The sequence below is a fragment of the Zea mays genome, chromosome 9 (assembly GCF_902167145.1).
Source record: "Zea mays cultivar B73 chromosome 9, Zm-B73-REFERENCE-NAM-5.0, whole genome shotgun sequence".
Lineage (NCBI taxonomy): Eukaryota > Viridiplantae > Streptophyta > Magnoliopsida > Poales > Poaceae > Zea > Zea mays.
The window spans coordinates 154,394,527-154,416,230 of NC_050104.1; positions in this window are offsets into that span (position 1 = coordinate 154,394,527).

Consider the following 21,704-nt stretch of genomic DNA (forward strand, 5'->3'; position numbering starts at 1 on the left):
TCCATTGCGGCCTGACCGCCTGATCGAGGGGCATAACAAACCTATGTTTGCGACTCCCTTTCATACCGTGTACAGAGAACCATCATAGCCTTCTCTTCCATACACCTCTAGTGAGATCTGGTATGTCTCATACCAGGCCCTCGCCATATCGGAGTCGAGCTATGGGCCTGTTTGGTTCAGCTTTTTCTGACCAGCTTTTTTGAGAATCTGGCTATGGAGAGAATCTGGCCGTAGGAAGAATCTGAGTATTGTGTGGATTACGTACGAAGGAAGTTGAAGTGGTCCAAAGGGTTCAGGATCTAGAAAGCAACATATTCCTACTATCATGATGATTCGACCGATTTTGTGTTCATGTTGATTTTGGACGGTTTTTATTAAAACGATTCTTATAGAAACTGGCTGAAAAGCTGGGGCGTTTGGTGATCTGCAGCAGCTTTTGGTGGCCAGAAGCTGGAAAAATCCCAAACAAACAGGGGCTATATCGTCTTAATGGCTTCTCCTAAAGGTATTTGTTGGAGAGTAAATCTCTCCAGCCGGGTGACGGATTGCACCCGCCATAATTCCTAAAATGACGAGAGGCCTAAGCATCTTGCTTGTTACGAGGTTGGTGGATGAACATACGAGATCACACGAGGGTTTAGAATGGTTTGGGCCACCGGGGCGTAACACCCTACTCCACTGTGTAATGTATTGTGAGTCTGAGCTTGCGTCTGTCTTGTAACGTCGCATGTCTCCCCTTTTATAGCTGAAGGGGGGCATGCACAAAGGCACTGAGCCCCGACATGTGGGCCTAGGGACATAGAGAATATAACACTTGGGACTATAAATATTTGTTGTCGGGGCAATCCCCTTGTGTCCTGTCGTCCAAGATCTGTGTATCTTTGGCGTGCAGGGGAAGCTTCTTGTAGAAGGGAAAACACAGTGCGCTGTTTGGCACGGGCGCACTATTCGCCAGCAGACCTAGCAGGCGCGTCGCCTGCTGGATGACCTTGACGCCGCCTCCCAGCGGATGGGACGAGACGCATTAAATGCTTAGAGGGCACGTCGCCCGTCAGCGCAGTGGTAGGCGGCGTGTCCTGAAAGTTGCCTAGAGGGGGGGGGGGTGAATAGGCAAGTTAAAACATTTTCAACAAAAACTAGAAGCAAACTGGGTAAAACTGAATTGATCTCAAAATTCACCCAGTTAACTTTGGAAATGAGATGTTCTAAATGATCCACAGGGTACAAAGTAGTAGATCTGAGAAGGGCAGTTCTCAAAATCCACACACCAAAAAGATATAAACAAATCTTTCACAGAATGGTGAGAGAACGAAGAACACGTATAAGCACAATGAACAAGAACACAAGAGACACAAGATTTATCCCGAGGTTCGGTCACACCACCAAGGTGCCCTACTTCCTTGTTGAGGCGCCCACAAAGAGCCGGGTCCCTTTCAACCCTAATCCTCCCTTTGCCGACCACAAAGGTCAAGCTCACACACTAATCTTTGCTCAAACGAGCGGGTAATACAAACTTTCTTGTGGTCTTCCACAAGATTTGGAGACTCACAAGAGACACCTAGTCGTCTAGGAGCTAGAAGCTCCAAGAGTAATGAATCCACAAAGAACTCGATGTAGTACCAAAGCTCAAATGAAGAAGAGCAAGAGAGATTTAGAGATGGAGCACAAAAACCGCAGCTCTCAAGCTCACTCAAAGATTCCTCTCCAAAGATTTGAAATGGGAGAGGCAAGAGATGTGTGTGAGGGAGAGGGAGGTGTTTCTTGGGTTAGAAATGGAGTTCAAATCGTGCTCACTGCTTTGGGGAGAGAGGTAGGAGGTAGTATATATAGGTGGAGCTCAAAACTAGTCGTTGGGCAGATTTTTCTGCCTGAGACCGGTTGAACCGCCCCCTAGGGCGGTTGAACCGCCCCTGGCAGGCCTGGCAGCCTGTCTGCCAGTCTGACTGGCAGACTGCCGCGCAGACTGACCGCAGACTGGTCAAAGTTGACCAACACCGGTTGAACCGCCCAGGGGGGCGGTTGAACCGCCCCTGACATATCCTGGCGACCTGTTTGCCAGTCTGACTGGCAGACTGCAGATCAGAGGTCAGAGGGGTCAGAGACCAGCTGAACTGCCCCTCAGGACCAGTTCAACCGGTCTTGACCAGTGAGTTTAGGAGAGAAAACCCCAGCTCAACTGCTCGGAGGCAAGTTCAGCTGGTGTATGGTCAAAGAGGTTCACAGCTGAAGTTGAGTTCAGCTAAAGTTGAGAAAGCTCAACTCACCTGAAGTTCAGCTCAGCTGAAAAGCTCAGTTGCAGCTGAAGAAGCTCAACTCAGCTGAAGTCAAGTTCAGCTGGAAAGCTCAGCTGCAGTTGAAGAAGTTCAGCTGCTTTTCAGCAAGAACACTCTAGGTTTCTCAACCCTAACCACGGTCAACCATAGAACGTTAAAGAGATTTTTGCTTTTCAAAAATAGCTTTTGAATAGAGAGGTTTGAGCTTTGGCAAACACCAACCTTCTTTTTGGATCCCCCTTTATAGTACGACGATTCCTATACTCAAGTTAAATAAAATATAATTAAGTAAACTCCTTGAGTCATTGGTGTCTCATGTGTGATTTCTCCATGGCGTTGCTTCATAAGGATCACAAACATCTTTGTCTCACCTTTTGAAGGAAACATAAATCAAACCATGTGACTTGTACCATATCACCATATGTGAGTTCAAATCATGGCTTCAAGTCACTATACTGATGCATCAACATGTTATAACTCTTCATAGCTGATTAGTTCATTGACTTAGTGCAAGTACTCTCTTCTTCACCTTAGCCATGGTACCTCGGTCTACAAGCCGTCGCTTGACCTTCACCTTCGCTTAGTTCCTCGAAGCCCTTTCCTTGCTATCTTCACCCTATCAAGCCATTCTTGAGTCACATCATTTTGAGCATCCAATGAGAGAATCATTTCTTCAATATTGTGAACCTTGCTTGAATGTCTTTTAGATATAATTGTTAAGATTAATCAAGCTCTAGTTTGATTCTCATAGAAGCATATATGGACTGATAGTAATATGGTCAAGCCAATTCACGATTCCTCATATCTTATTTACTTTGGCTTGACCAATCCTCTTAATCACTTCGTCATCTGTTCTGATCATATGTATGTAGTGATTTCTCAGGTCTTGTCCATATATATTCAAACCAATATAGAGATCATATAATATCCATTTGCATTGTCTCATTGGTTATTTAACCTCGTATTGAACCTTCGTTCACTGATCATTATACACTATTCAAGTATGTTCATCATACTGAATTTCCTGTTCAACACTTAGCAAACTCGTTAGACCTTTAAATGTGTTGTTATCCAAATCACCAAAACTCACAAAAGGGATGAATGCACTTTCAATCTCCCCCTTTTTGGTGATTGATGACAACACATTTAAAGCTTACATAAGATTTGATAAATAAGATTTTGAATCCTATGATATAGTTTCCTCCCCCTAAATATGTGCATTTCAGAAAATAACACTTTTGTACTCAAATGCCAAAAGCACATATTTGGGTCAAAGTATGGAGACAACTTATATCATACTATTCATGAGGTGCAGTGTGTCATAAAATAAACGTGATGCTCATGACATAGTATGCACTCATCAATTTTCTACATCTTATGTTTTTCTTATGATTCCCATTTTGTTAATTATTTCTCCCCTTTTTAAAGTCTTCTAACACTTAGTTACATAAGACTAAAGGTAAGCTTTAATGCAAAATTTCTCCCCCTTTGTCATAAATCTCCAAAAAGGATACAAAGAATATAAAGGGTAGAAATTATGATTAAGCAAGATGGGAACACACTATTATGAAAAGGGTCCTTAGATGGCACAAAGGTAATGGATAAGTGTCATAAGTGATGTACCTTTGCGTTTACCTTTTCAAGGGGTTTCCAGACTTGTGTTGGATTTAGAATTCTTTAGCAAGCTTCTTGTTGGCATAGTTGTGACTTATGTCCAAGATATCAAATGAAGATTGTTCTACTAGATTGAAGGTGAAACTTGATACCTAGCGTCTAGATGTCACCTAGCATTTTCTTATCACAACAAGAGGAAACATGAAAATTGCACAAGTATGGATTATGCAACTAGTGATCATGTATGAAAAATATCAATCGAAAAACAACAATTGATATAATTTGATAGATAAGCAGATCACTAATAGCATATTACACTAAGTTCTCCTCAATTTTTAGTGCACACATATATATATGAATTCAATTGATATCTGTTGAGAGTACTTATTTGCAACTTAAAGTACCATTGGCATAAAAGGAGTATCAATTGAACATAATCATGCAACATAAGAAACATGTGCACTATTTAATCAATTAGGTTCTAGACAGGAGAATTTATAAGCTATGCTACTTCAGACATTTGCAATCCAAAAGGATGTGATACATATTTACCAATTTTAGATGACGTTGGAGTAGCATATAAAAGAGAAACTCATTCTCTTATGAAATGTATAAAAGATACATTTATTCGAGCAAAGAATCTTTGATACCCATCAAAATTTGCAGTGGAAGTGATTGTCTTTGCCCGAAGATTCCTTTCTAATTTGAGACTACACACATAAGAGACTTGGAAATGAAGTTAGTCTCAAAGATTCAAATTATAGACCATTCTCCCCCTAAATGTGTGCATACAAGTGATGAATACTTGTTTAACTTATGCACTTCGACTTGTGAGGCTAGGGGATTAAGTCCTACAATTTGAACCTTGGTACAAATAAAGTACAAAAATGTGAAATTGTACCAATTGAAGGAATTGCATATACATGCACACACTAGCATGTAAGAGCCTAGATACACAATTGTAATACAATAGTTCATGGAGTGACACACCTTTGTTCTACGCCACATGGTCTCCATCATAATCATGAATTTCCATCTTAGCTTTTGATAGGCTTGACATTTCAAAGAGAAACTTATCCTCTTCAAACAATCAAGAGAAATTCTTCATTTCTATGGAACCATTCATCCTCATTTGATGTTCTCCAAGGTGTGAGACTACACAACATGAACTTGAAAGAATTCATTAGTCTCACAAGATATAGGCTAAACTCTCCCTCAATTTGTGCATGCAAGAGTACACAAAGTACACTTATGCACATCAACAATACGAGGTTAAAGGAGATGTTTGCACTATATCTTGGTTTAACATAACATGCTTTACATAGATGATGAAAATTAAACCAATTGAAAGTTTAAGAATTGAAAGTATATCAATTGAAATCCTGAAGGGTAAAGCATGCTAATATGAACCTCAAAACCTCATAATGAAGGATATCATATAAATATGTCACTACATCTTCATTATTTGGTTGACAAAAAAATATAACTCCCTTCTTGAATCACGGTGATCTCTTTTCTCTTTAGGATTTCATCCAACCAGGCGATCTTGAACTTCATTGATCTTGGCTTGGTTCAATCATACTTGATATGAGACTCATTGAAACTCAATGATTGAAACAACCAAGACTCTTATGTCCGTGGATTTTGAATCCATCTTGAAAGCACTTGGAAGGACCTTATTGAAACACTTAGAAAAGAGAGCATTAGAAACACAAGGGAGGGTTTCACAAATGATGATCCTTATATGTGGATGGCAAATGAATCATCATTATTGAAACCGAAAAGGATAGACTAAATTCCTTTAAATTAGTGCACACATATAGTTAATGTCAAAGTTATATGCACTATTGAACATTTTACATTGCAAGGAATTTAACCTATAATATGGTACATCCCACTAAGGATAGAATACTAAAACAACTGAAGGAGAGGAAGTTTTCATACCTTGGCCTCTTATCAACTTCATCTTACTTTAGTTGAATAGTATCCTTTAAGCTTGTGGTTTATCCAATGTAAAACACGCACCATCTCTTAACATAGATTTTCTATGGATAAACTCAACATAAGAGATGGCATTAGTAGCACAAGCACTAGTTTCTTATTTAGCAACCCTTTTATATGTGGGAGGCAAGCGAGTTGCTAAAATAGAGAAACCTCATAATATGGACTAAATTTCCTTGAACCCTCATGCACAATATATTTTGAATGACATGGATAATATGCATGGTTATTCAATGAAGCCTAGAGGGATGACTTAATCCATATTATTGTGTGTGTCTAATATAGAAGAATCAAATCCAAATTAACTAGATAGAGAATACGTCACATAATTTTGGATTGTTCACCATATGATAATATTCATTCAACTTCCAATTAGACCTTTATTTCATAATCAACAACTGATGTATATCCTCAAGTGCTTCTTTTCCCTTAGTGGCTACACAAGTCACAAAAGAGATAAGATTTGAAAATAATTTGCACTTGAGATTCAGTTGTTACCACCCTTGCTACTATCTCCAAAGATGATTTATACATTCATTATCGAGCACCCAACTTGATCCATTGAAGGAGTGATCCTGCAAAACAAGTTTAAGCCTCATATCTTGGTACCCAATTTGAATTGGGTCCTTTGAGATTAGTAGTAAGAGCCTTGAGTACCCACACAATCTTTATTGTGGCCTTTCTCTTTGTGTAGGCACCCACATATACTTGACAACCATCTTACATGGTTTCAAGTCAATATTTAATCACGTAGATAAAGTGCTTGTTTGGTTCAGCTTTTTTTCTGACCAGCTTTTTCGAGAATCTAGCTGTGGGAAAAATCTGGCTAATAGAGAATCTGAGTATCATTAGGATTACATGCGGAGAAAGGTAAAGTTGTCCATGGGTCTCAGAATCTATAAAGTGACGGATTATTACTATTGCAACGACTCAACCGATTATATGTTTATGTTGATTTTGAATGTTTTTTACCCAAACGAATTTTATAGAAGCTGGCTGAAAAGCTGAGTGTTTGGCAGTCCGCAGCAGCTTTTGGTGGCCAGAAGCTGCGAAAAGCCGAAACAAACAGGCACAAAAACTAGAGTTAAGAGTAGGAGCCTTTTCTCCTTTTATTAATACATCGTTGTGTTGCCTTCTTGATGATGAACCTACCTTGACTTTGGGTGCACCTAGCTTATCAAGGTTAGTCGCACAAGCATTCATATCATAAAGACAAGTTATACATGGAATTTACAACATAGTGATCCAATCCTAGTGAAGCATATGGATACCGATTGAAGTAGATTCCTGAGATATCAATTTGTAGGTTTCCAAAGTTTAGAGAGTATGGATCACTAATTGTACCTTTTACAGTTTAAAATCATATCCATGTTAGTGCATATGTATGTGATGAATATCAACAAAAAGAATTCATATGCACTTTTAGATTTAACGATAAGGAAATTTTAAACTGCATCAAGAGTAGCTATTTAGAAAACAAAGATTACAATCCATATGAATGAGATACAAATTTACCATTTTGGATTGTCTTAGTATAACTTACTCAAGGGAAACTTATTCTCTACGACACAAGATATATAATGTTCTCCCACTAGATATGTGCATCAAGTATTTGAATGACTTACCACATGCACTTTCAATTCAGTTAAGAGACTCATGAGGAGTACATTACATATATTGTTCAAGGCATGATAAATTTGCAATGAATTAACTTATGCCTAAGAATACTTACCACCATATAGAACGTACCATTTGTTATACCAATTTGATAGATCTTACTATCTGTGGTGGTGTTACCTTAGTATTCTTCTTTTCATCATTTGTGGAGACTTCCTTTTTTTGTTATCTCCTTTTCCTTTTAAAACTAGTTGATAAAACACTTTGAGAAGAGGTATTAGTAGTCCAAGGAAGTATTTAATGAATGATGATATCTATATATGAATGGCAAACAAACCATCATTTATGAGACATAAAGGCATAAATTAAATTCCTTTTAAATTAATGCACATGGATGAGTGAATTAATATTATGCACCAATTTACAAATTTAAGCCAAAAAGAATTTAACTTTCATATTGACATTTTTTTCTTCATAAAATAGATTATTACCAATTGAAAGAATGCCACTTGAAAGGAACAATTATTGGTCACATACCAAATGAAACAGTAAAAGTCTGCAAAAATAAAGCTGAAAAGGTACTGTACAGGTTTCTGAAAAGGTGACCTGACGCGACAAAAAAATGACTGAAAAAGTGCTGCAAAAGGTGACCTGACGCCTGAAAAAGGTACTAGCGCAGTCTGAAAAGGCGTCTGAAAAAGGGGGCTGACGCGGTCAGTCAAACGGTCAGACTGACGGGCGCCAGCGGCTTAGACTGCACCAGACCGGTTCAACCGGTCCTGGACACCGGTTCAACCAGTTTCAGCCAGGGGGTTTCCTGGTGAATACCAGCCGAGCTAAAGTTCAACTCAGAAGTTTAGCTGGTCTCCCCAGCTGAACTAGAAAGTTCAGCTGGTCAAACCAGTTGAGCTTGGAATGAATTTTAAAATAATTTTTTCACAATAAACCTCATTTCAAATTTTAAAATGTACGCATAGATTGAATGGCACACTCCATTTGAGAAACACATTCTCATGTTGTGAAACTACATAAATCACTTAGACAAAAACATTAGTCTCACAACTATAGTCATATAGAGAATTTCCCTTTTGGTAAGTGCTTTAAGAATTTGAATTTCTTACTTAGCACTCTATTCATTTTAGAACATGGGATAATACTCTTTATGTCTAGGTTATGGCAATAATATGATGAATAACTTGAAATATGCCACAAGATACATACAATCAATTTAGAGCATGTAGATTGTCACAATATAAAAATATGAAGTTGCAATCTACCATATAATTAGATCCTTTCCAAAGAAGGTAAAATCTTTTAAGTTCATTCTCAAGTGCTTCATTTTTCCTATGTGGCTACAAAAAACACAAAGGAATATACCAATTAAAAGCAATGTGCACTTAAGAGTTAATTGTTACCATCCTTTGGATATCACTTGGTTGTAGGCCTTTTGCTTGATTCCTACAAAGGTTAATCCTTATTCCCTACAACACAAGTTCTTGCTAGAGAAGAATATGAAGTTAGTGATATAACAACTCAATTCATCTTTGGGTCAATCTTAAATGATAGACAATGTAAGATTGATAGCTTGAGATAAGAATTGAGTTAAACCGCTCAAGCACCCCAAAGCTTTATATCATCTCTGGGTACCTGCAAAACTTATTAAGTACATTTTGGTACCCATCTCATGATAGGTCCATCAAGGTTAGCCAATAAGGACTTAGGCACCCAAATAGCCTTGGTCCTAGAATGTGGTGAACTCATCACCTTTCTAGCACAAGAGTCAAATTTGGGTCTCCTAAGCATATTTGAATGTATTGACAAGTTAGGCTTAGGAGTTTTACCCTTTGGACAAACCTTGAATAGATGACCTTTTTCACGGCAATTGTAGCAAATGCGATGCTTGTCCTTGCAATGCATTTGCCTTTTGCTTTCATCCTTTTTTATGGTCATCTTTCTTGATCGTGCAAGGTCTTGATTCTTCATGTGGGGGCATGAATCAATTTCATGGCCCTTCTCCTTGCATCCATAGCATCTCCTATCGCTTCTCTTTGATCTTTCTTTGTTGAAGCACATAGGTACATTGTTAGAGCAAATCATATGAGCATTAATTTTCTCACCATGGATTTTGCTCATGCCCTTCTTGGAAAGCTTGGTATTCTTTTGAAGGGGTTTTGTGCATGCTACGGTTGTCCCCTTCTCAAGCTTTTTCACCACATTATCATGGTTATCTTGAGAAGGTTGAGCATGACACTTTCCCTTCAAACGAGTTAAGCTCCTTCTTAGTATTCCAACTTCTTCCTTGAGCTCTTTATTTTCTTGTGTGATAGAAATATCACTAATTCCTGAAATGTCTAGCTCAATGGAAGATTGGCTTTCTTGAGAGCAACATTTGTTAGCACATGGTAATATAGTTTCAATTTCAACACATGTGCACATGTGAGGTTGGTATGATTTCAAATTAGTTAACACAACCTCATGAGCCATTTCTAACATGATATGTGAATCCATAAATTTATTATGAGAGCACACAAGCATATCATGTTTTTCTTGCAAAGCTAGATTTTCAATATTTAGCCTTTCTATCGTGTTCTTGAACATAGCATTTTTATTTTCTAATTGAGCAATATATGATGAATGATTAACAACTTTAATTTGCTCAATTGAAATGTCTTCATACCTTTGGACCAAATCATCATGAGAGCACTTTAGCTTCTCATGCTCTTTGGTCAACTTCTCTAAGTCTTCAATTTTTCTGATGAGGAAGTCTTCTTGCTTATGAAGCATTTCTTTTTGTTCTTCCGCTCTTTTCATGAGTTTAAGCAAGCTCATCCGATGTTTCTTGCTTAGCTGAGCGAAGAATTGTTGAAGATCATCCTCATCTTCACTATTACTTTCTTGCTCCTCCTCATCCTCACTTTCGCTTTCACTGTCACTCCCATTAGCAATAAAGCACATATGAGAAGTGGATTTGAAAGACGAACCTTGTGAAGAGGTGGATTCGTCGTTTGGTCTCCATCGATCATTTTCTTCTTCTTCAATCTTGTTCTTCGCCTCATCTTCCTTCATTTTGAGGAACATCCTTTCGGCGATTTTCATGGCAAGATCTATTGCCCTAGGATCAACATCTGCACCAAAAGATAAAGTCGAGGCAACCTCAACCTTTTCAAGCTTAGAAGCACTTTCGTTTCTTAGTCCCCCCAACATGATCTTTTCCTCACGCGGTTAAGCGTTAGAACGAGGATTAGGTTCTGATACCAATTGAAAGTTGCCTAGAGGGGGGTGAATAGGCAAGTTAAAACTTTTCAACAAAAACTAGAAGCAAACTGGGTAAAACTGAATTGATCTCGAAATTCACCCAGTTAACTTTGGAAATGAGATGTTCTAAATGATCCACAGGGTACAAAGTAGTAGATCTGAGAAGGGCAGTTCTCAAAATCCACACACCAAAAAGATATAAACAAATCTTTCACAGAATGGTGAGAGAACGAAGAACACATATAAGCACAATGAACAAGAACACAAGAGACACAAGATTTATCCTGAGGTTCGGTCACACCACCAAGGTGCCCTACTTCCTCGTTGAGGCGCCCACAAAGAGTCGGGTCTCTTTCAACCCTAATCCTCCCTTTGCCGACCACAAAGGTCAAGCTCACACACTAATCTTTGCTCAAACGAGCGGGTAATACAAACTTTCTTGTGGTCTTCCACAAGATTTGGAGACTCACAAGAGACACCTAGTCGTCTAGGAGCTAGAAGCTCCAAGAGTAATGAATCCACAAAGAACTCGATGTAGTACCAAAGCTCAAATGAAGAAGAGCAAGAGAGATTTAGAGATGGAGCACAAAAACCGCAGCTCTCATGCTCACTCAAAGATTCCTCTCCAAAGATTTGAAATGGGAGAGGCAAGAGATGTGTGTGAGGGAGAGGGAGGTGTTTCTTGGGTTAGAAATGGAGTTCAAATCGTGCTCACTGCTTTGGAGAGAGAGGTAGGAGGTAGTATATATAGGTGGAGCTCAAAACTAGCCGTTGGGCAGATTTTTCTACCTGAGACCGGTTGAACCGCCCCCTAGGGCGGTTGAACCGCCCCTGGCAGGCCTGGCAGCCTGTCTGCCAGTCTGACTGGCAGACTGACGCGCAGACTGACCGCAGACTGGTCAAAGTTGACCAACACCGGTTGAACCGCCCAGGGGGGGCGGTTGAACCGCCCCTGACATATCCTGGCGACCTGTTTGCCAGTCTGACTGGCAGACTGCAGATCAGAGGTCAGAGGGGTCAGAGACCAGCTGAACTGCCCCTCAGGACCAGTTCAACCGGTCTTGACCAGTGAGTTTAGGAGAGAAAACCCCAGCTCAACTGCTCGGAGGCAAGTTCAGCTGGTGTATGGTCAAAGAGGTTCACAGCTGAAGTTGAGCTCAGCTAAAGTTGAGAAAGCTCAACTCAGCTGAAGTTCAGCTCAGCTGAAAAGCTCAGTTGCAGCTGAAGAAGCTCAACTCAGCTGAAGTCAAGTTCAGCTGGAAAGCTCAGCTGGAGTTGAAGAAGTGAGAGCACCTAGAGGGGGGTGAATAGGTGATCCTGTAAAACTTAAAAACTTAAGCCACAAAACTTGGTTAAACGTTAGCACAGTTAATGCCAAGTGGCTAGAGAGAAGATCTTGCACAATACGATAACCATAAGGAGTTCAACACAGAGAAGACACAGTGGTTTATCCCGTGGTTCGGCCAAGTACAAAACTTGCCTACTCCACGTTGTGGCGTCCCAACGGACGAGAGTTGCACTCAACTCCTCTCAAGTGATCCAATGATCAACTTGAATACCACAGTGTTATGCTTTTCTTTTCTTATCTCGTTCGCGAGGAATCTCCACAACTTGGAGCCTCTCGCCCTTACACTTTTGATGTTCACAAAGAATCACGGAGTAAGGAAGGGAAGCAACACACACAAATCCACAGCAAAATGCGCACACACACAGCCAAGAATCGAGCTCAAAAGACTATCTCAAGGTTCTCACTAGAACGGAGCTCGAATCACTGAGAATGACAAACGAATGCGCAAAGACTGAGTGTGGATGATCAAGAATGCTCTAAGGTTGCTTAGTCTCCTCCTCCATGCGCCTAGGGGTCCCTTTTATAGCCCCAAGGCAGCTAGGAGCCGTTGAGAGCAAATCTGGAAGGCCATTCTTGCCTTCTGTCGTCTGGTGCACCGGACAGTCCGGTGCACACCGGACAGTGTCCGGTGCTCGATTTCCTTCCTAAAATGGCGCAGTCGACCATTGCAGATCTGGGAGCCGTTGGCGCACCGGACATGTCCGGTGCACACCGGACACTCCGGTGCCCCCTTCCGACCGTTGGCCCGGCCACGTGTCGCGCGCAGATTCCGCGGCCGACCGTTGGCCCGGCCGACCGTTGGCTCACCGGACAGTCCGGTGCACACCGGACAGTCCGGTGAATTTTAGCCGTACGCCGTCGGCGAATTCCCGAGAGCGGCCACTTCGCTCGAGGCAGCCTGGCGCACCGGACACTGTCCGGTGCACCACCGGACAGTCCGGTGCCCCAGACCGAAACAGCCTTTTGGCTATACACAGCCAACTCTTCTCTTTTCTTCTTCTTTCTGTTTCTAATACTTAGACAAGTATATTAGTACACAAAACCAATGTACTAAGACTTAGAAACATACCTTTGCTCTTGTTTTGCACTTTGTCCATCCATAAGCATGAATTCACATTTAAGCACTTGTGTTGGCACTCAATCACCAAAATACTTAGAAATGGCCCAAGGGAACATTTCCCTTTCAATCTCCCCTTTTTGGTGATTTATGCCAACACAACATAAAGCAACTAGAACAAGTGCAATATCACTTCAAATAAAACTCAAATTTATTTTGATTCAATTTTGGCATATATGGATCATCCTTTGCCACCACTTGGTTTGTTTTTGCAAATCAAACTCAAATCTCTATCTCTAAGTCAAACACACATGTTGAAGCATAAAGAGAGTCATTCCAAAAGAGATTGATTAAAGTTTTCAAAAACTCCCCCTTTTTCCCATAATCATTATTTCTCCCCACAAGAAACCAACTTTTGACACGAGAGACAACAAAAGAGATTTGACAAACCAAAAGCTCTATTCTACTGTTTTCAAAATCTCTCAAGTGGTAGCTGATCCATTTATTTCTTTGGCCTTTATTTTCTCCCCCTTTGGCATCAAGCACCAAAACAGGATCAATCTTGGCCTTAGAACCCCATTGCCTCACCAAAATCTTCAATAAGAATACAAAGGCAATAAGAGTACATGAGATGAACTTGGAATAAGTTACCCTCTCATCGGAGTGCAGTGGAAGTCTTTCATGGTCCAAGTCCACCTTTTCCCTTTCAAACCTCCTTTGAGACTAAAATAAGCAAACTCAAGCACATGGTTAGTCTCAAAGGGTCAAGTTGTAACACAACTCCCCCTAAAAATGTGCATCACTTTGCAACGGACTTGTGAGGTCCAGGGAGTGTTTGTACAACTTGAGCACCACAATAAGCAACAATATGCAGAAAGAACATGATCAAAGGCATAAACACAGGTATGCTACAATTCAATCCAAGTTCCGCGAATCTAAGACATTTAGCTCACTACGCAACTTGCAAAAGGTCTTCTCATCTAGAGGCTTGGTAAAGATATCGGCTAGCTGGTTCTCGGTGCTAACATGAAACACTTCGATATCTCCCTTTTGCTGGTGGTCTCTCAAAAAGTGATGCCGGATGTCAATGTGCTTTGTGCGGCTGTGTTCAACAGGATTTTCCGCCATGCGGATAGCACTCTCATTGTCACATAGGAGTGGGACTTTGCTCAGATTGTAGCCAAAGTCCTAGAGGGTTTGCCTCATCCAAAGTAGTTGCGCGCAACACTGTCCTGCGGCAACATACTCGACCTCAGCGGTGGATAGGGCGACGGAGGTTTGTTTCTTAGAGTTCCACGATACCAGGGACCTTCCTAAGAATTGGCACGTCCCTGATGTACTCTTCCTATCGACCTTACATCCAGCATAGTCGGAATCTGAGTATCCAACCAAGTCAAAGGTAGACCCCTTTGGATACCAGAGCCCGAAGCAAGGCGTAGCAACCAAATATCTAAGAATTCGCTTCACCGCCACTAAGTGACACTCCTTAGGATCGGATTGAAATCTAGCACACATGCATACGCTAAGCATAATATCCGGTCTACTAGCACATAAATAAAGTAAAGACCCTATCATTGACCGGTATGCTTTTTGATCAACGGACTTACCTCCTTTGTTGAGGTCGGTGTGTCCGTCGGTCCCCATCGGAGTTTTTGCGGGCTTGGCGTCCTTTAACCCAAATCGCTTTAGCAGATCTTGCGTGTACTTCGTTTGGGAGATGAAGGTGCCGTCCTTGAGTTGCTTCACTTGGAACCCAAGGAAATAGTTCAACTCGCCCATCATTGACATCTCGAATTTCTGCGTCATCACCCTGCTAAACTCTTCACAAGACTTTTGGTTAGTAGAACCAAATATTATGTCATCGACATAAATTTGGCACACAAACAAATCACCATCACATGTCTTAGTAAAGAGAGTTGGATCGGCTTTCCCAACCTTGAAAGCATTAACAATTAGAAAGTCTCTAAGGCATTCATACCATGCTCTTGGGGCTTGCTTAAGTCCATAGAGCGCCTTAGAGAGCTTACACACGTGGTCGGGGTACCGTTCATCCTCGAAGCCAGGGGGTTGCTCCACGTATACCTCCTCCTTGATCGGCCCATTGAGGAAAGCGCTCTTCACATCCATTTGGTACAACCTGAAAGAATGGTGAGCGGCATATGCTAGCAAGATACGAATTGATTCTAGCCTAGCCACAGGAGCAAAAGTCTCCTCAAAGTCCAAACCTGCGACTTGGGCATAACCTTTTGCCACAAGTCGAGCCTTGTTTCTCGTCACCACCCCGTGCTCGTCCTGTTTGTTGCGGAACACCCACTTGGTTCCCACAACATTTTGCTTGGGGCGAGGCACCAGTGTCCAAACTTCATTGCGCTTGAAGTTGTTGAGTTCCTCCTGCATGGCCAATACCCAATCCGGATCTAGCAAGGCCTCCTCTACCCTGAAAGGCTCAATAGAAGAGACAAAGGAGTAATGCTCACAAAAATTAACTAATCGAGATCGAGTAGTTACTCCCTTGCTTATGTCACCCAAAATTTGGTCGACGGGATGATCCCTTTGAATCACTGCTCGAACTTGGATTGGAGGTGCCGGATGCGTTTCCTTCTCCATCACATGATTATCTTGTGCTCCCCCTTGATCACACGCCTCCTGTTGATGAACCTGTTCATCGTCTTGAGTTGGGGAATGCACCGTTGTTGAGGAAGAAAGTTGATCTCGTTCATCTTGTTCCTGTGGCCGCACTTCTCCAATCGCCATGGTTCGTATAGCGGCCGTCGGAACATCTTCTTCATCTACATCATCACAATCAACAACTTGCTCTCTTGGAGAGCCATTAGTCTCATCAAATACAACGTCGCTAGAGACTTCAACCAAACCCGATGATTTGTTGAAGACCCTATACGCCTTTGTATTTGAATCATAACCTAAGAAAAACCCTTCTACGGCTTTGGGAGCAAATTTGGAATTCCTACCCTTCTTCACTAGAATGTAGCATTTACTCCCAAAAACACGAAAATACGATACATTGGGTTTGTTACCGGTTAGAAGCTCATATGAAGTCTTCTTGAGGAGGCGGTGAAGGTAGACCCTGTTGATGGCGTGGCAAGCCGTGTTTACAGCTTCCGACCAAAAACGCTCGGAGGTCTTGAATTCTCCAAGCATCGTCCTCGCCATATCGATTAGCGTCCTGTTCTTCCTCTCTACCACACCATTTTGCTGTGGTGTGTAGGGAGCGGAGAACTCGTGCTTGATCCCTTCCTCCTCAAGGTATTCCTCCACTTGAAGGTTCTTGAATTCTGACCCGTTGTCGCTCCTTATCTTCTTCACTTTGAGCTCAAACTCATTTTGAGCTCTCCTTAGGAAGCGCTTGAGGGTCCCTTGGGTTTCAGACTTATCCTGCAAAAAGAACACCCAAGTGAAGCGGGAAAAGTCATCAACAATAACTAAACCATACTTACTTCCTCCTATGCTTAGATAGGCGATGGGTCCGAAGAGGTCCATATGTAGTAGCTCCAGGGGTCTTGAAGTGGTCATCACATTCTTGCTGTGATGCGCTCCTCCCACCTGTTTACCTGCCTGACAAGCTGCACAAGGTCTATCTTTTTCGAAATGCACATTAGTCAAACCTATCACGTGTTCTCCCTTTAGAAGCTTGTGAAGGTTCTTCATCCCCACATGTGCTAAGCGGCGATGCCACAGCCAGCCCATGCTAGTCTTAGCAATTAAGCATGCATCTAGACCGACCTCTTCTTTTGCAAAATCAACTAAGTAAAGCTTGCCGTCTAATACACCCTTAAAGGCTAGTGAACCATCACTTCTTTTAAAGACAGACACATCTACATTTGTAAAAAGGCAATTATATCCCATATTGCATAGTTGACTAACAGATAGCAAATTGTAACCAAGAGACTCAACTAAAAACACATTTGAGATAGAGTGCTCATTAGAAATTGCAATTTTACCTAACCCTTTTACCTTGCCTTGATTCCCATCACCGAATATAATTGAATCTTGGGAATCCTTATTCTTGACGTAGGAGGTGAACATCTTCTTCTCCCCCGTCATATGGTTTGTGCATCCGCTGTCGATAATCCAGCTTGAACCCCCGGATGCATAAACCTGCAAAGCAAATTTAGGCTTGGGTCTTAGGTACCCAACTCATGTTGGGTCCTACAAGGTTAGTGCAAATATCCTTAGGGACCCAAATGCAAGTTTTGTCTCCCTTGCATTTTGCCCCTAACTTCCTAGCAACTATTTTCCTATCCTTTCTACAAATAGCAAAGGAAGCATTTAAAGCACAATAAATTGTAGAAGGTTCATTCACTACTTTCCTAGAAGCATGAATAAAATTCTTTCTAGGCACATGATGAAAAGCATTTCTCCTAGACATATTTCTACCATGCATATAGGAAGAACTAGAAGTAACCATGGCATGAGAGTTAAAGTCATCATAAGCATTATAACTCCTATAAGCATTTCTAGTTTGTCTCCTATCATGATACATAAAAGCATGGTTCCTTTTAGTACTTTTAGCCATAGGGGCCTTCCCTTTCTCCTTGGCGGAGATGGGAGCCTTATGGCTTGTTAAGTTCTTGGCTTCCCTCTTGAAGCCAAGTCCATCCTTAATTGAGGGGTGTCTACCAACCGTGTAGGCATCCCTAGCAAATTTTAGTTTCTCAAAATCACTTTTGCTAGTCTCAAGTTGGGTATTAAGACTAGCCACCTCTTCATTTAATTTAGAAATGCAAGCTAGGTGTTCACTATAAGCATCAATGTTAATATCTTTACACCTAGTGCAAGTTATAACATTCTCTACGCAAGAGTTAGATTTACTAGCAATCTTAGCATTCAAGTCATCATTAATGCTCCTTAAGCTAGAAATTGTCTCATGGCAAGAAGATAATTCACAAGAAAGCATTTCGTTTCTTTTAACTTCTAAAGCATGAGATTTTTGTGTTTCTACAAATTTATCATGTTCATCATATAACAAATCCTCTTGCTTTTCTAAAAGCCTATCCTTTTCATTCAAGGCATCAATTAACTCATTAATTTTGCCAATTTTAATTCTATCTAGACCTTTAAATAAACTAGAATAGTCTATTTCATTGTCGTCACTAGAATCATCATCACTAGAAGAATAAGTGGTACTTTCTCGAGTACATACCTTCTTCTCCTTCGCCATGAGGCATGTGTGATGCTCGTTGGGGAAGAGGGACGACTTGTTGAAGGCGGTGGCGGCGAGTCCTTCATTGTCGGAGTCGGAGGAGGAGCAATCCGAATCCCACTCCTTTCCGATATGTGCCTCGCCCTTGGCCTTCTTGTAATGTTTCTCCTTTTCCCTCTTGCTCCCGAGTTCCTGGTCACTTTCATTATCGGGACAGTTAGCAATAAAATGACCAATCTTACCGCATTTGAAGCATGAGCGCTTCCCTTTGGCTTTGGTCTTGCTTGGCTGTCCCTTGCGACCCTTGAGCGCCGTCTTGAATCTCTTGATGATGAGAGCCATCTCTTCATCATTAAGTCTGGCCGCCTCAATTTGTGCCACCTTGTTAGGTAGCGCCTCCTTGCTTCTTGTTGCTTTGAGAGCAAGAGGTTGCGGCTCGTTGATCGGTCCATTCAAGGCGTCGTCCACGTACCTTGCCTCCTTGATCATCATTCGCCCACTTACGAATTTTCCAAGGACTTCTTCGGGCGACATTTTGGTGTACCTGAGATTCTCACGAATATTATTCACCAAATGAGGATCAAGAACGGTAAAGGACCTTAGCATCAGTCGGACGACGTCGTGGTCCGTCCATCGCGTGCTTCCATAGCTCCTTATTTTGTTGATAAGGGTCTTGAGCCGGTTGTATGTTTGAGTTGGCTCCTCGCCCCTTATCATTGCGAACCGTCCAAGCTCGCCCTCCACCAACTCCATCTTGGTGAGCAAGGTGACGTCGTTCCCCTCATGAGAGATCTTGAGGGTGTTCCATATTTGCTTGGCGTTATCCAAGCCGCTCACTTTGTTGTATTCATCCCTGCACAAAGAAGCTAGAAGAACAGTAGTAGCTTGTGCATTCTTATGTATTTGCTCATTAATGAACATGGGACTATCGGAACTATCAAAGTGCATTCCACTTTCTACAATCTCCCATATACTAGGATGGAGAGAGAATAGGTGACTACGCATTTTGTGGCTCCAAAATCCGTAGTCCTCTCCATCAAAGTGTGGGGGCTTGCCGAGTGGAATGGAGAGCAAATGTGAACTTGAACTATGCGGAATACGAGAGTAGTCAAAAGAAAAGTTCGAATTGACCGGTTTCTTTTTCTCGTAGTCGTTGCGGTCGTCGTCCTTTTGGGAGGAAGTAGACTCATCGCTGTCGTAGTAGACGATCTCCTTGATGCGTCTTGTCCTCTTCTTCTTCCCATCTTTGTGTCTGTGGCCCGAGCCTGAGTCGTTGGACTTGTCATCCCTTGGCTCGTTGACGAAGGACTCCTTCTCCTTGTCGTTGATCACGATTCCCTTCCCTTTAGGATCCATCTCTTCGGGCGGTTAGTCCCTTTGTGAAGAGAACGGCTCTGATACCAATTGAGAGCACCTAGAGGGGGGGTGAATAGGTGATCCTGTAAAACTTTAAAACTTAAGCCACAAAACTTGGTTAAACGTTAGCACAGTTAATGCCAAGTGGCTAGAGAGAAGATCTTGCACAATACGATAACCACAAGGAGTTCAACACAGAGAAGACACAGTGGTTTATCCCGTGGTTCGGCCAAGTACAAAACTTGCCTACTCCACGTTGTGGCGTCCCAACGGACGAGAGTTGCACTCAACTCCTCTCAAGTGATCCAATGATCAACTTGAATACCACAGTGTTATGCTTTTCTTTTCTTATCTCGTTCGCGAGGAATCTCCACAACTTGGAGCCTCTCGCCCTTACACTTTTGATGTTCACAAAGAATCACGGAGTAAGGAAGGGAAGCAACACACACAAATCCACAGCAAAATGCGCACACACACAGCCAAGAATCGAGCTCAAAAGACTATCTCAAGGTTCTCACTAGAACGGAGCTCGAATCACTGAGAATGACAAACGAATGCGCAAAGACTGAGTGTGGATGATCAAGAATGCTCTAAGGTTGCTTAGTCTCCTCCTCCATGTGCCTAGGGGTCCCTTTTATAGCCCCAAGGCAGCTAGGAGCCGTTGAGAGCAAATCTGGAAGGCCATTCTTGCCTTCTATCGTCTGGTGCACCGGACAGTCCGGTGCACACCGGACAGTGTCCGGTGCCCGATTTCCTTCCTAAAATGGCGCAGTCGACCGTTGCAGATCTGGGAGCCGTTGGCGCACCGGACATGTCCGGTGCACACCGGACAGTCCGGTGCCCCCTTCCTACCGTTGGCCCGGCCACGTGTCGCGCGCAGATTCCGCGGCCGACCGTTGGCTCACCGGACAGTCCGGTGCACACCGGACAGTCCGGTGAATTTTAGCCGTACGCCGTCGGCGAATTCCCGAGAGCGGCCACTTCGCTCGAGGCAGCCTGGCGCACCGGACACTGTCCGGTGCACCACCGGACAGCCCGGTGCCCAGACCGAAACAGCCTTTTGGCTGTACACAGCCAACTCTTCTCTTTTCTTCTTCTTTCTGTTTCTAATACTTAGACAAGTATATTAGTACACAAAACCAATGTACTAAGACTTAGAAACATACATTTGCTCTTGTTTTGCACTTTGTCCATCCATAAGCATGAATTCACATTTAAGCACTTGTGTTGGCACTCAATCACCAAAATACTTAGAAATGGCCCAAGGGCACATTTCCCTTTCAAGAAGTTCAGCTGCTTTTCAGCAAGAACACTCTAGGTTTCTCAACCCTAACCACGGTCAACCATAGAACGTTAAAGAGATTTTTGCTTTTCAAAAATAGCTTTTGAATAGAGAGGTTTGAGCTTTGGCAAACAACAACCTTCTTTTTGGATCCCCCTTTATAGTACGACGATTCCTATACTCAAGTTAAATAAAATATAATTAAGTAAACTCCTTGAGTCATTGGTGTCTCATGTGTGATTTCTCCATGGCGTTGCTTCATAAGGATCACAAACATCTTTGTCTCACCTTTTAAAGGAAACATAAATCAAACCATGTGACTTGTACCATATCACCATATGTGAGTTCAAATCATGGCTTCAAGTCACTGTACTGATGCATCAACATGTTATAACTCTTCATAGCTGATTAGTTCATTGACTTAGTGCAAGTACTCTCTTCTTCACCTTAGCCATGGTACCTCGGTCTACAAGCCGTCGCTTGACCTTCACCTTCGCTTAGTTCCTCAAAGCCCTTTCCTTGCTATCTTCACCCTATCAAGCCATTCTTGAGTCACATCATTTTGAGCATCCAATGAGAGAATCATTTCTTCAATATTGTGAACCTTGCTTGAATGTCTTTTAGATATAATTGTTAAGATTAATCAAGCTCTAGTTTGATTCTCATAGAAGCATATATGGACTGATAGTAATATGGTCAAGCCAATTCACGATTCCTCATATCTTATTTACTTTGGCTTG